The following is a 12,020-nucleotide window of genomic DNA, read 5'->3' as shown; positions in this document are numbered from 1 at the left end:
TAGGTACGCTATTCTGTCACAGTTGGTTGAAACATGTGTTGAGAGTTTGAGAGGAATAAATTAAATGTTGAGAATGACATGAGATTGGCGTTAACAAAAACTCACCCGCGAATTTTGAAACTGGTTAATAACATGCAATTTCAACCATTGCATTAAATTATTAAACAATTTAAAATAAAATTATAGTAAAAAAACTAATTTCGTTGTTTTTTAATTACCTTATTAAAAATGCCTTTTTCAATTGTATCGGGGTCGCGGGACACTTGGCTTTTATAAAAAGGGGTCGCCACCCGAAAAAGGTTGGCAACTGTTGTTCTATAGTGTACCATAATGTATATAGTTAAGTTAGTCTTAATGTTATTGAATAAAAATATAACAAAAGATCAGCATCTCATGATTATTCTACCAACAATATGAAAACCAGACTTTTATTATAATAACAATATTCAATTAATATTCAATATTCAGAAGTGGGAATGCAGATTTTTATAACTTTTAATGTTGCCTTACAAAATTTAAAATAGCATAAGTTTAATTCTGCTCTTTAATTCTGAAATTTTGAATTAGGAAAGTGTGTTTTCTGCTTTTTTTTATTAAAGATATCTATTTAAATTTAAAATATGTATATTAACATTTTATTACATAGCTTATAGTTTAGCATAAGAACTGCACCTAACATTTTTCTAATAAAATAATGAAATGCTAATAATTTACTATTTAAAAGTTTAATAAAAAAACAGAAATTTGAATTAATATTGATTGATGTAAACTTAATATCATCAGATTATTATAAATTATCTATGTTATTTTTTGCTCATTCTTTTCTATTAAATTTTTTTTATGTTGTTTGAATGGAATAACCTATTTAAAAGACGATTAAAATTTAGAGAGCTTATTAACGTATAAACATTGAACTATATACAAAAAACAATATTCTCAAATAAGTGTTATAAACTTTTTTTACATTAATATGAATGTAGATGATAGATGTATCAGACAGTTAAGGTTTCAGCCTACCACTCTGGGTATTCAAGTATAAATCCAGGTGGTTGAAAACCCTCAGAAATTTTTTTGGGAGTAGTCAGTCCTGGATATGTTGGGCCATTATTTTACTACCTGGCTATCTTCATTATGGACATGGCTGAATCCATGATGGATATGATTAAAAAGCTCACTTAGTGCCCACAGGATGGAAAGAATCAAAAATGAAAAAAGTGTGTATGTCATAGTCACATGCTAAAATTTGCCATTTCAAGAACTTATCTGTTTCTTGAAGTGCTAGCATTCTGTATTAGATATTTGCTTCAGAATCTGATTATATAACAATGTTAAATTCATAAATAACTATACTTCTGCATCTATAAGCTGGATTGTTTAATTGACTCACCAAAAACCTTATTTTAACATCAGCAGGAGTTGAATTTTTCATGTGGATGTGGACAAATGTTTTTGATCTAATTGTAGATCTGCTTCAGCTCTTAAACTTTCCATTTTATTTTGGAATTTGAAGAAGAATGATATAAAACTTCAAACTTTTGAATGAATGACGAAGTTCAAAATCATGTTCAATGTTCTTAGTTTAACTATTTACAAATATAAATTGATGTTATATAGATATTTATGAATTTTAACAGATATATAAATTTATGTAGGTTTTACATGTATGTTTTCGTGATTAATGAGATCCATTTTCTTGGTTCCCATTTGGATCATCAAAAAAGTTTACCACACACTTAAAATTTTTCCCTCTTTAAAATTGAGGCATTCTTCTCTCCATCTTGCTTTGTAAATCTCCAGAGTATCCCTTGTTTTAGCATGCTCTGACTGAATGGTGTATCCATTAAGACTTGCTCAGTCAAAGTTTGGTTTTACTCCTGTTTTGGAGTCATATATGGAAAGAACAGTGGTTTGTTTCTTCTTTTTATGTCATATTTGTGTTCTGCAATTTGTTTAGTTGGTGATATGTTGGTGTATCTGATATATACTCCAGCTCAAATCTTTCATCTGGCTCTCTTTGCTCTATGGACATTAAAAACACTTTTTCCAAACCCATAGCAAAAGTTCCTCTTTATATTCTGTCTCCTGAAGTGGATGTATTGAGTAAGCATGGCCTGAGATGTTCATAATGCAGGTTTATTAGAAATACACCTCTACACTCAACTCAATTCAGTATATATAGTTTATTTACAGGAAATTTACACAGCTTATCTGTCACTACAATATACCAAGTGATACATTAACCGCTTCTGACCTGCCCATTTTTTTTAGAATTTTTAATTAAGCATAAAAAATACTTAAAACTGGAAAAAAACAAAAGAAATGCGCTAATTTTGAAGAAAAAGGTTCAAAGTTTAACAACCCTTGTCTCGCCTTACTGCGAAATTTGACACTGATGAGTCATTGTTTACACAGCTGGATGACCTTGAAAACAACTGGAGTCGTATTTCCCGGGGCATTCTCATAGACGTCTCAGAAGGAGAAGTGTTTAAAGTAGGGTGAATACTAGCTAGACCTATATTTTTAAAAAATTAAAATTTTTATTGCGATTTCCGATTCCCCCTGACTTAATTAAACTTATAGGCTATATAATAAAATCTATTAATTAAAAAATTAAAAAACTATTGGAGGTCGTTTTTGATATCAGAAACTAGCTTTAAATAACTTTACCGAAGTCAAATCCGTGCACTTCAACTTTAGAACGATTAATTAAATTTGATAAAAAAGTCCCATTAAAAAACAATTAAAAAGCAATAAAGCATGAATTGTGTGTCATTAAAGGTAAATTAAAATCGCGATAAAATTTTTTTGCACGGGAAAAAATTTTGAAAAAATTTGGGGACCTAAAAAACATTCCAAAAATTGAAAAAAAAAAATTTTCCAGAAGGGCCTAAAAGACCGATTTTTCGTAACGCTATGGGACTTGCTCGAGTCAGACTCGAGCATGGTAATGAATCAAGGATAGTCTGAAACAGTCAGGAATTCAATGTCTCTTTGATAATTTCAGGACAATGGATTGGTTTTGTTTGCACTTTTCATCTGATCTGACCTCACCATATCTGATCATTCTTTCCAGAGGAGTGTAATCTCTCCCTTTTCTCAGTGGGTTTTGCTGAGTATCTGAGATCCAAGTGCTATCAGCTCCAAGCCTTACCCTCCACACCTCCACATTCTCTTTAACCTTCTTTCCAATTTCAGTGTTTCTGGGAACAACTTTCAATCAATCAGAAAGCTTTGGTCGCCAGGAGAAGTGTTTTTTTATATTCATCTGACCTAAACATGGGTAGTTATCCTCTCAATTGTTTACTTTTTTTATGTATTTCTGCAACTGTAAGTGGTTTATGACTGGATCACACTTGAGTCAAATTTAACAAACCAGAAGTCTCTTGTTTTTCTGTCCACTCCCAAAATAATAATTTACACCCATCATAGGTTTGGCCAGACTCATAATGAGGGCAGCCAGATATTGAGAGGATGGATCAATATATTCAAGATTTAATGCCTATGGAAATTTCCTTGGTTGCTCATCTGGATTCAGTCCCGAATCTCCCAGAATGGTAGGTTGACACCTTAATTGTCTTGGCCATCTGATTGTTATATTTCTGATACACAGTCTGTATAGTCTATTTACAACGAACATAGTGGAAAATAAAATTATGCTGCATTGTTGCCAATGTTACTTTTTTATTGCTAGCTTAAAGATTTATTTTAAGTTTCAACTCAAATATCTGTAAATAAAAATAATTATGCAGTTTGATTTTTGAGTTGTATATTTATTACATGACATTTGTTTTTGTTATTTTTAGTTATAAAATATCATTAATATCATAATCTAATAAAATAGTCAGAAAAATTTTTGGGAAGACCCATACTTTGACTTTGGATGAAAAATATTAAGCTGTGGTCACATCTTGCGACTTCCAGCTGGGCAGGCAACTGAAACCATGACTGCTGTTCTTGTTAACTAGTAAACCCCTTTCAAAAACTGGCGCAACTGCAACCACAACTAGAAACAAAAAGGTTGCTCTGCTTGTGCCAATTGCAAATGCACGTCCAATCAACAAATACAAATGCCTTTGTGCTACATCATATGGTGGCAACATTGAAAATAGTTCATCATCATGGTAGAAAGTTAGAGGATTGATACTTTTACAGAATCAAGATTGATTCAGCTTATTCAGGCTCTCAAATGCCTGTGGGATTTTAATTTTTCATTTTATCAAAGATTTTTATCTCTGTGTATTCTCACCAGCTCTATCAAAATGGTTGCCTTTTTTCTTTTATTCATTTCAGAAAAGGAATTGCTTGCCCTTTTAATAAGAAAGGTGGCTAAAATTCCATAAACACTCTGAAATAGAATGTAAACCATCAGTAAACTGATGAAAGTAGTCAAAAACAATCTACTGTAATTTTATTGGTTTATTATAGGGTCACATGTTTCCGAGTTGCAATGCCAATGAACAATGTGTGACCATGAGAAGACGTGCGTGACTCATGCTTGTTGCAGTTGCAGTCACCTGCATGGCTGGAAATCACACGGTGTGACCACTGCTTTAGTAATTTTAAGTTGTTTCTGTATTTTATTTTATTTATATTTTACAGCCATTAAATATTCTTGAAGTCAAAATGTAAAATATACATTTTTTTGCTGATTTGTGATGTTTACAAAAATTACTTACTGAAATTATTTTGCTAAAATTGAAACATATTTATTAAAAAGACTAATTTTTTAATCAAATAATTCACATTCAAAGCAGTTAAATCATAAAAAATTGCAGAAACATTTAACTATTTTGTTTTATACCATAAGCCAATATGTTGTTAGACATTACACAAAATGCTTGCTTTTATCAGACATTCTGGAAGATACACCCATTTTAACATCTGCAGAAACCAAGTTAGCCTTTTAAGAAGTGACCAGAAAAAGTTTACAGATTCTTAAACAAATGTCTATTACATAATATGCTATTCAAGAAATAGGGTATCCCCAGAATAACTTTTACTTGGGTGTAGTTTCTGCAAGCTTCCAGAACAACAAAACAGTATTAAAATACTTACCAATAATCTCAATTGAAGACAAGTCAATAATTGGCAGATCATGAATAAAGACATTCACATAAATCAGCATTTAGTTGCAGAAGTTATTTTGGGAGATTCTGTACATGTGAAATGTTGTATATTACATTTTTATGTAATTATTAATATTTTTAAATCAACAAAATTTATTTTGATAAACTGATACTTTTACAAATATATCTATTAAACAGATTTGCACAATTTGTAGAAGGAGATTCTCATCTAACAGATCAAGAAATTTTGGATTATGATTCAGAATCATTGCTGAATTGTGCAGAAGAAAATGATAGATATGAAAACTCCTCAGATGAAGATACACCTCATACATCATTTTACAGGAACCATAATAGTTTATAACTTATGATGTAAAAATGATTTTTTTTATGTCATAAATTTGTTGAATTTTTGAATCTAAGAACAAAATTTTATTTGTAATAAAACCAGTCATTTTTAATATTTTTATTTATTGAATATTTTTCTTAGTTTTTTTTAGACCAAATGAAATATTTAATGTTACTACTGTATGTTGTTTTGTGTTTTAATTTGATATTCATTTTATGAGGGTGATTTTTTTTCAAGCTCCAATGGTCCATAAAACAAAAGACAAGTGTAAACAACAAAATGAATTCATAATTGAAGTTTAGGCTATTTACAAAAAATCAAATTAACATTATTTGCATATAACTTCAATTATGAAGAAAATACATCCTGAGTTATCACAAAAATTGTAACTATATGCAAATAATGTAGATACTCGTAACTACCGCTAGAGGGCTAGAAGCAGTTTAAAAGGTGGATAAAATTGGGAAGTGTGAAGAATTTCTTTGTGTTTTTAATTGTAGAAGTGTCAGAACCTACAAGAAAAGGCTGACACTTGATCTTTTTTAACCTTGTGAACTTTTTTACCAATTTTTACCTGTATTTAAGAAGAGTTCTTCAAAGCAATTTTTTTTAAAGACTGTTACTTCTGTGGTAGTGTATAAGGGATAACGATGGACTCAAAAGTTAATTTGACTTTTTGTAAATAGCCTAAACTTCAATTATGACGAAAATATATCCTGAGTTATCACAAAAATTGTAACTATATATAAAATGAATTTATTACCAAAAGTTAGGTACAAACATGGTTACTTTTTGACATAATCACTGTGAAGATTGAGGCATTTGTCATATCTGTGGACTAGCTTTTCCATCCCCTTGTCATAGAATGTTGCCTCCAGTGAATTGAGATGGCCCTAACAATGTTGTTTTGAAGATCGTGATTAGTCTCAAACCTCTGCCCTGCTAGCCACATTTTCAGTTCACGAAAGAGGTGGAAGTCTTCACATATTAATTAAAAAGTTCCAAGCTGGATGGAAGCCTTCACCACCTTTAAACACCCAGTGTACAGCCCCAATTTAGCGCCGACCAACTTCAATTTCTTTTCAGAACAGAAAAAGTGGTTAGGAGGGCAGAGGTTTGAGACTAATGACGATCTTCAAAACAACGTTAGGGTCCATCTCAAGTGATTTATAGTTCATGGAAATGTTTACAATTAACGGTTAAACTTAATTTTTTTCTACTGACTTGTAAGAAACTACCAACTAATTATTATTAGTGTAAAAAACTTGTATGAATACAGTTAACACGAGAAATATATTTAAAATGAAAGTGTCATTATTACCATTAAAAATAAAGTGAAATTAATTGCACAAATATGAATCTAATAGATTAAAATATATCGTTATTGTGGCTGCTTTGAGTTTTTTCATTTTAATTTTATATTCAAAAAATGCTTTGATAGTTTAAAGAAAGTTGGGTTTATTCGAATTGAAACAGACATTATTACTGTATAAATAAATAAGTATATAGTATTCAAAACAAATGAAAAAAATTTCTGGGTTAAATATTGAATTTTGTATAATTTTCAGGAATAATTCTGTACTCATTTCAACGATAGGAAATTATTGAAGACGTGCCACTACGAAGATTAATCAAAGATATATCATTTGAAATAAGATTTACTTTAACTATACTAAATTAATTGATGCGTATTGTACAGTACATTAAATGGCTTATTGGGCAACTTTCTTACGATTCGTAATCAAATACTAAACAAAAATGATGAAATCACACAAATTAAACTTGTTTGATAATCATTAATGAGCATTGAGAACAAACGTATAAGCTCGCTGCATGCTCAGCGGCACTCGCAGACAAAAAAAGAGATCGTACTGCACATTATGCAAGAAGCTTCAAACTATATAAATTCAACGCTGCTGCAGTCGCTATTGAAGGTCTTTTAACAATGCACTTGTAGCAGCGCTGCACTTCCAAATTGGCGGATCTCTGTGCGTTGGAATAGTTTGCGAATTATTTAATTCGAGCAATTTTAAAAAGTAATTCACCTTTGCAATGCAATGCTTTGTTTGGAAGGTAAAATTAATGATTTAAATTTAGTGTATGCAACTTCTTAAGTATATAAAACATTTTAAATATACAAATTTTGTCAAATCATTTTATTTTACTAATGAGTGTTTTAAAAGAAAAATTAACACAAACAGAATGTCGATTCATCCTGACTAAAACCTTATAACTTCTGTCACATCATGTAAGACTTCAACTTTTCCACCTGGAGGCAGCCATCTTTATCGCAGCGAGAAAAGAAACTAAAACGAGCGCTGCAGATTTCATCTCGCAGCAGTGGCGGACTGGGTCAAAAAATATTGGCTGCCAGGAGACAAAAGTGGCCCACCCACAACTATAAGGCTATCATTTAATTTTTATAATAAATATGTATTTTTTGAAAATTTTATTTACGTGAATAAAGGTACAATTAAAATTTTTTGCTAAATGGATATTTTTTTAGTAATTACCGTGTACGCACACTGTACAGTACAGTACAGTGCACATTACTGGCAATACACAGCGTGTTGCTAAAGTCTGGAGACACAGGAAATCTCTATAATTTTTCCCTTCACAGATTAGATGTGACTTTGTCCAAAGAAGAAAGAATTGAACTGGTACTTCTCAGTGGACGTGAAGTCTACTGAGAATTACCAGTTCAATTCTTTCTTCGTGGTCATGTGGAATGGTCTCTTCGTTTACCTGACCTTAGCCTCCTTGACTTCTTTTTCTGAACATGATGGAAATCATCTTAAAGACGTTATTTAATATTCCAATTGAATAAAATGTTGTTAATAAATTTCATTTCTGGAAAATGTGGGTTTTTTTTTGCCTGTGTCAAAACTTTGTATAGTAGATTCCAAATGTAAATGCAAATTGTTATCGAACGTTTAATTTTAAATAAATAATGGATATTTTTAAATAGTTTGCCTGTACCACACATTTAGCACATTAACAGGTAGTTCGAAAACATATTTCATGCAGTCCACTATTAGGATCAATCGTTTGAATTCACTAGACTGTCCAGCATTTTGTGGATGAAAAACTGACCCAAGCGAATAATTAGAAACTTCAAACAACGTGGTTCAGTGGGAAGAAAACAGCAGCAGCCACGAAACTGATTTTCACTGCTAAAAAGTTAATACTGTGTGTTTGTTCGTAAGGACGACGTTCCTTTGTCTCAATGACACTTCCTTCAATCGCCATATGTTATGAACATTAATTGTGCATACTTTTTTTTAACTTTCCACCCTGTGGTCACTAAGAGGGCCTATTTTTGCAAGCCCATTACGGGTTCGGCCAGGCCCACAATGGGGCTGCCGGGTGATGAGGGACGAGGCCCGACTTATCCGAACGGATCACCCCCCGAAAAGTTCCTGGGAATTTTTCGACTCGTTCGGATTCGAACCCGGGCCTCCCAGAGCGGTAGGCAGCTGGCTTGACCGCTCGGCCATCTGGTCTTTCCGGTTGTGCCAACGATATACAGTAATACCCCGACTTACGCGAACCCGGAGTTACACGATTTTCAAATCTCGTCGATTCACCTTTTGTTTGAGTGCCACGTAACTGTTGATTACTCACTCTCCCCATACTATTGTTCAGCTTACATGTTCGGACGTGTCGCGCGGAATCGACACATAGCTACAATTTATTTTGTGTTATTTATTTCTGTGTTTGTTATATCTACGGAGACTTGAGAGATTCTATGTGGTGATTTCTTGTAACCGTAAATAAACAAATCAAAAGACGAAATAAGATTAACGAGAAATTTATTAGCTTACATACATCCGACTTGGATTTTACATAAATTGCGAAATTATACCCCGACTTACGTGGTTATCGCTCAGTCCCACCTATTGCGTAAGTTCGGGGTATTACTGTATATATAACCCATTGAATTGGTATCTGTCGGCGTAACGGTATGCCAAAAACGGGCACTAAAGGCGCTCTAGCGAAGATTTTAAATTAATAAATTTATTTGTAATAGGAATTTATTATTTATACCACGGAATGGTATAAATAATTATTATATACCTTTATTAACCTTGCGCCGCACGTTTGCAACATTCCGTGACTCAGTGAACGTCGCGCATTGACTCACGGGAAATTTGTTGAAAAAATGGCGGATACATTTAAAATCGAGGTTTACAAGCGAAGGTAAATAAACAAATTAATCTATTTTAAAGTATTTTTAAGTATCTTAATTAATGAACTATACCCCTACGCGCGACCCTTCCCGAGATATCTCGCGAAAGGTCGCGCGTAGAGGTATGGTTCCTTTGGCTTTGGGTACGTTCGTAAAGTCAAACGAGTTAAACGCGTTAGTAACGAATCGTTCGAAAAGTAGTAGTCTCGCTCAGTGCGCATGCTCTGCGGTGATGACGTTTCGAACGAAAGTCTAACGAAGTTCACGAAGGAAAGAGTTAGTTTATTTCGTTAAGAAAATGGTGCCCGACGATATCGCTGTTTCTAGATCTACTCGAGTGTTTAAATTGTGAATTAAAAGGCGAAATGATTGAAATAACTGTCCATCCGAAGCAATCTAAGAAAAATATTTTGGATAAAGCTGCACTAGCAACAATCATATCTTCGATTTTATAAACATCCATTTAGTTATAAACGAATCGTTCGAAAAGTCTAACGAAATAAGAATAACGATGATGTCATTCTCGTTTAACTCGTTCGATTTTATGAACGTACCCTTTATTAAAATATTTTTTTCTAAATTTTTCTATTTGTACCCTTTATTGTTCGCACGGGGGCTACAGTTTGGGGGTCGCAATCCTTCATTCCGAGGGTAAATCTTACCATTGGGACTTTAACGGAGCTGTAGAGCATATTGACAGTAACAAAAAAGTCAGAGGAACCGTGCCTCATGGAAATTGTAAAGAACGCCCACTAGGGGGCGTCCCTAATATAGGCCATCGTCAGGTTTAATATTATAAATGTTCCAAAATGGAACGTACCGTTTTTGAATATTTTACATATTCAAAATTTTTTAAAAATTTAACTTTAAAATGAATTTTAAAAAGTGTGTATATTAAATAAACAAATAAAACATAGAAACAAAGCTAACCAGAAAGAAACATGATTTAAGGATTTTTAAGTCCCATTCTTTTTTCTACTATATATTTCCATGCTGTTGGAAGCGCATTTGCATCCCTAGCATTTAGACAACGGTTTTTTTTATTTTACTTTCATAAATTTCCACCTTTTCCATCTCCAACGCAATGGATGGAGAGTGCACCGTTTTAATGACTAGCCTCTTCCCATTTTACAATCGCTCCTTCAGTCTGCGCCATAATCGCTAATATTGTGTTGTTGTGTCGTTTGTCAACGTTGTATCCAGTGCCGGCCCGAAGCAAGTTTTAGGATGGAGCGAGATCCTATTATGGCGCCCCCCTTGGTTGCCCCTAATTTATACCCTTTAATTTTATTTACCACTTAGGACTTAGCGCCTGGAGCGACTGCTCCGTTTGCCCTATGGTAGGGCTGGCTCTGGTTGTATCTATGTTCTCTCATATATACCGCCAGGTTTCTTCTAGTCACACCCACATAATCTTTTTGATTCCTAACTGTTGATTTTCAAATGATATTTTATATACCCCAACTTTCTCTTTCTTTTTTACGCTATTTTTATCATTCCGTAGCAAGTTATAGATATTGGATGCTCTTTTTCTTATAAAAACTCGAGAATGGTCTGTAAAAGAGCACCCAATATCTATAACTTGCTACGGAATGATAAAGATAATCAGTTAGGAATCAACAGTTAGGAAATCAAAAAGATTATGTGGGTGTGACTAGAAGAAACCTGGCGGTATGTATGAGAGAACATAGATACAACGTTGACAAACGACACAACAACACAATACAGCAGAGTCTCGAAAACTCGGCCTAATGTGAACCGAAGGGTGGCCGAGTTTGTGAAAATGCCGGGTTATCGGGAATTGGGTTAAAAAAAAATAAGTATGAGGGTTTCCTCAGAAAATAATGTACTGTATTTGTATGTATGGTTTACTTGAGATTACAACAGAGAATAAACTGCCCAAATACCTTTAAACAAAGGAAAAGTACGACCTTTATGAAGGCATAGAGCCTTTACTACATGAAAATGAAAATTAATGAATACATGGTGTACAGTAATTTATCTGATAAGACAGACCTCAGAAAAATACTTTATGAGGCATTATCTATAATGTCTATAATGAAAATTAATTAACTAAGGATTTTTTTGCCCTGCCAGGGTGTGGCCGAGTTATCCGGATTAACGGGTTATCGAGTGCCGAGTTTTCGAGACTCTACTATATTAGCGATTATGGCGCAGACTGAAGGAACGATTGTAAAATGGGAAGAGGCTACTCATTAAAACGGTGCACTCTTCATCCATTGCGTTGGAGATGGAGAAGGTGGAAATTTATAAAAGTAAAATAAAAAAAATCGTTGCGTAAATGCTAGGGATGCTAATGTGCTTCCAACAGCATGGAAATATATAGTAGAAAAAAGAATGAGACTTAAAAATCCTTAAATCATGTTTCTTTCTGGTTAGCTTTGTTTTTGTGTTT

Source organism: Centruroides sculpturatus, unplaced genomic scaffold, assembly GCF_000671375.1.
Source record: "Centruroides sculpturatus isolate CEXI.00-Female unplaced genomic scaffold, Cexi_2.0 scaffold676, whole genome shotgun sequence".
NCBI classification, from domain to species: domain Eukaryota; kingdom Metazoa; phylum Arthropoda; class Arachnida; order Scorpiones; family Buthidae; genus Centruroides; species Centruroides sculpturatus.
The sequence above is the reverse complement of the archived record's forward strand: the minus strand, read 5'-3'. Positions refer to the sequence as shown.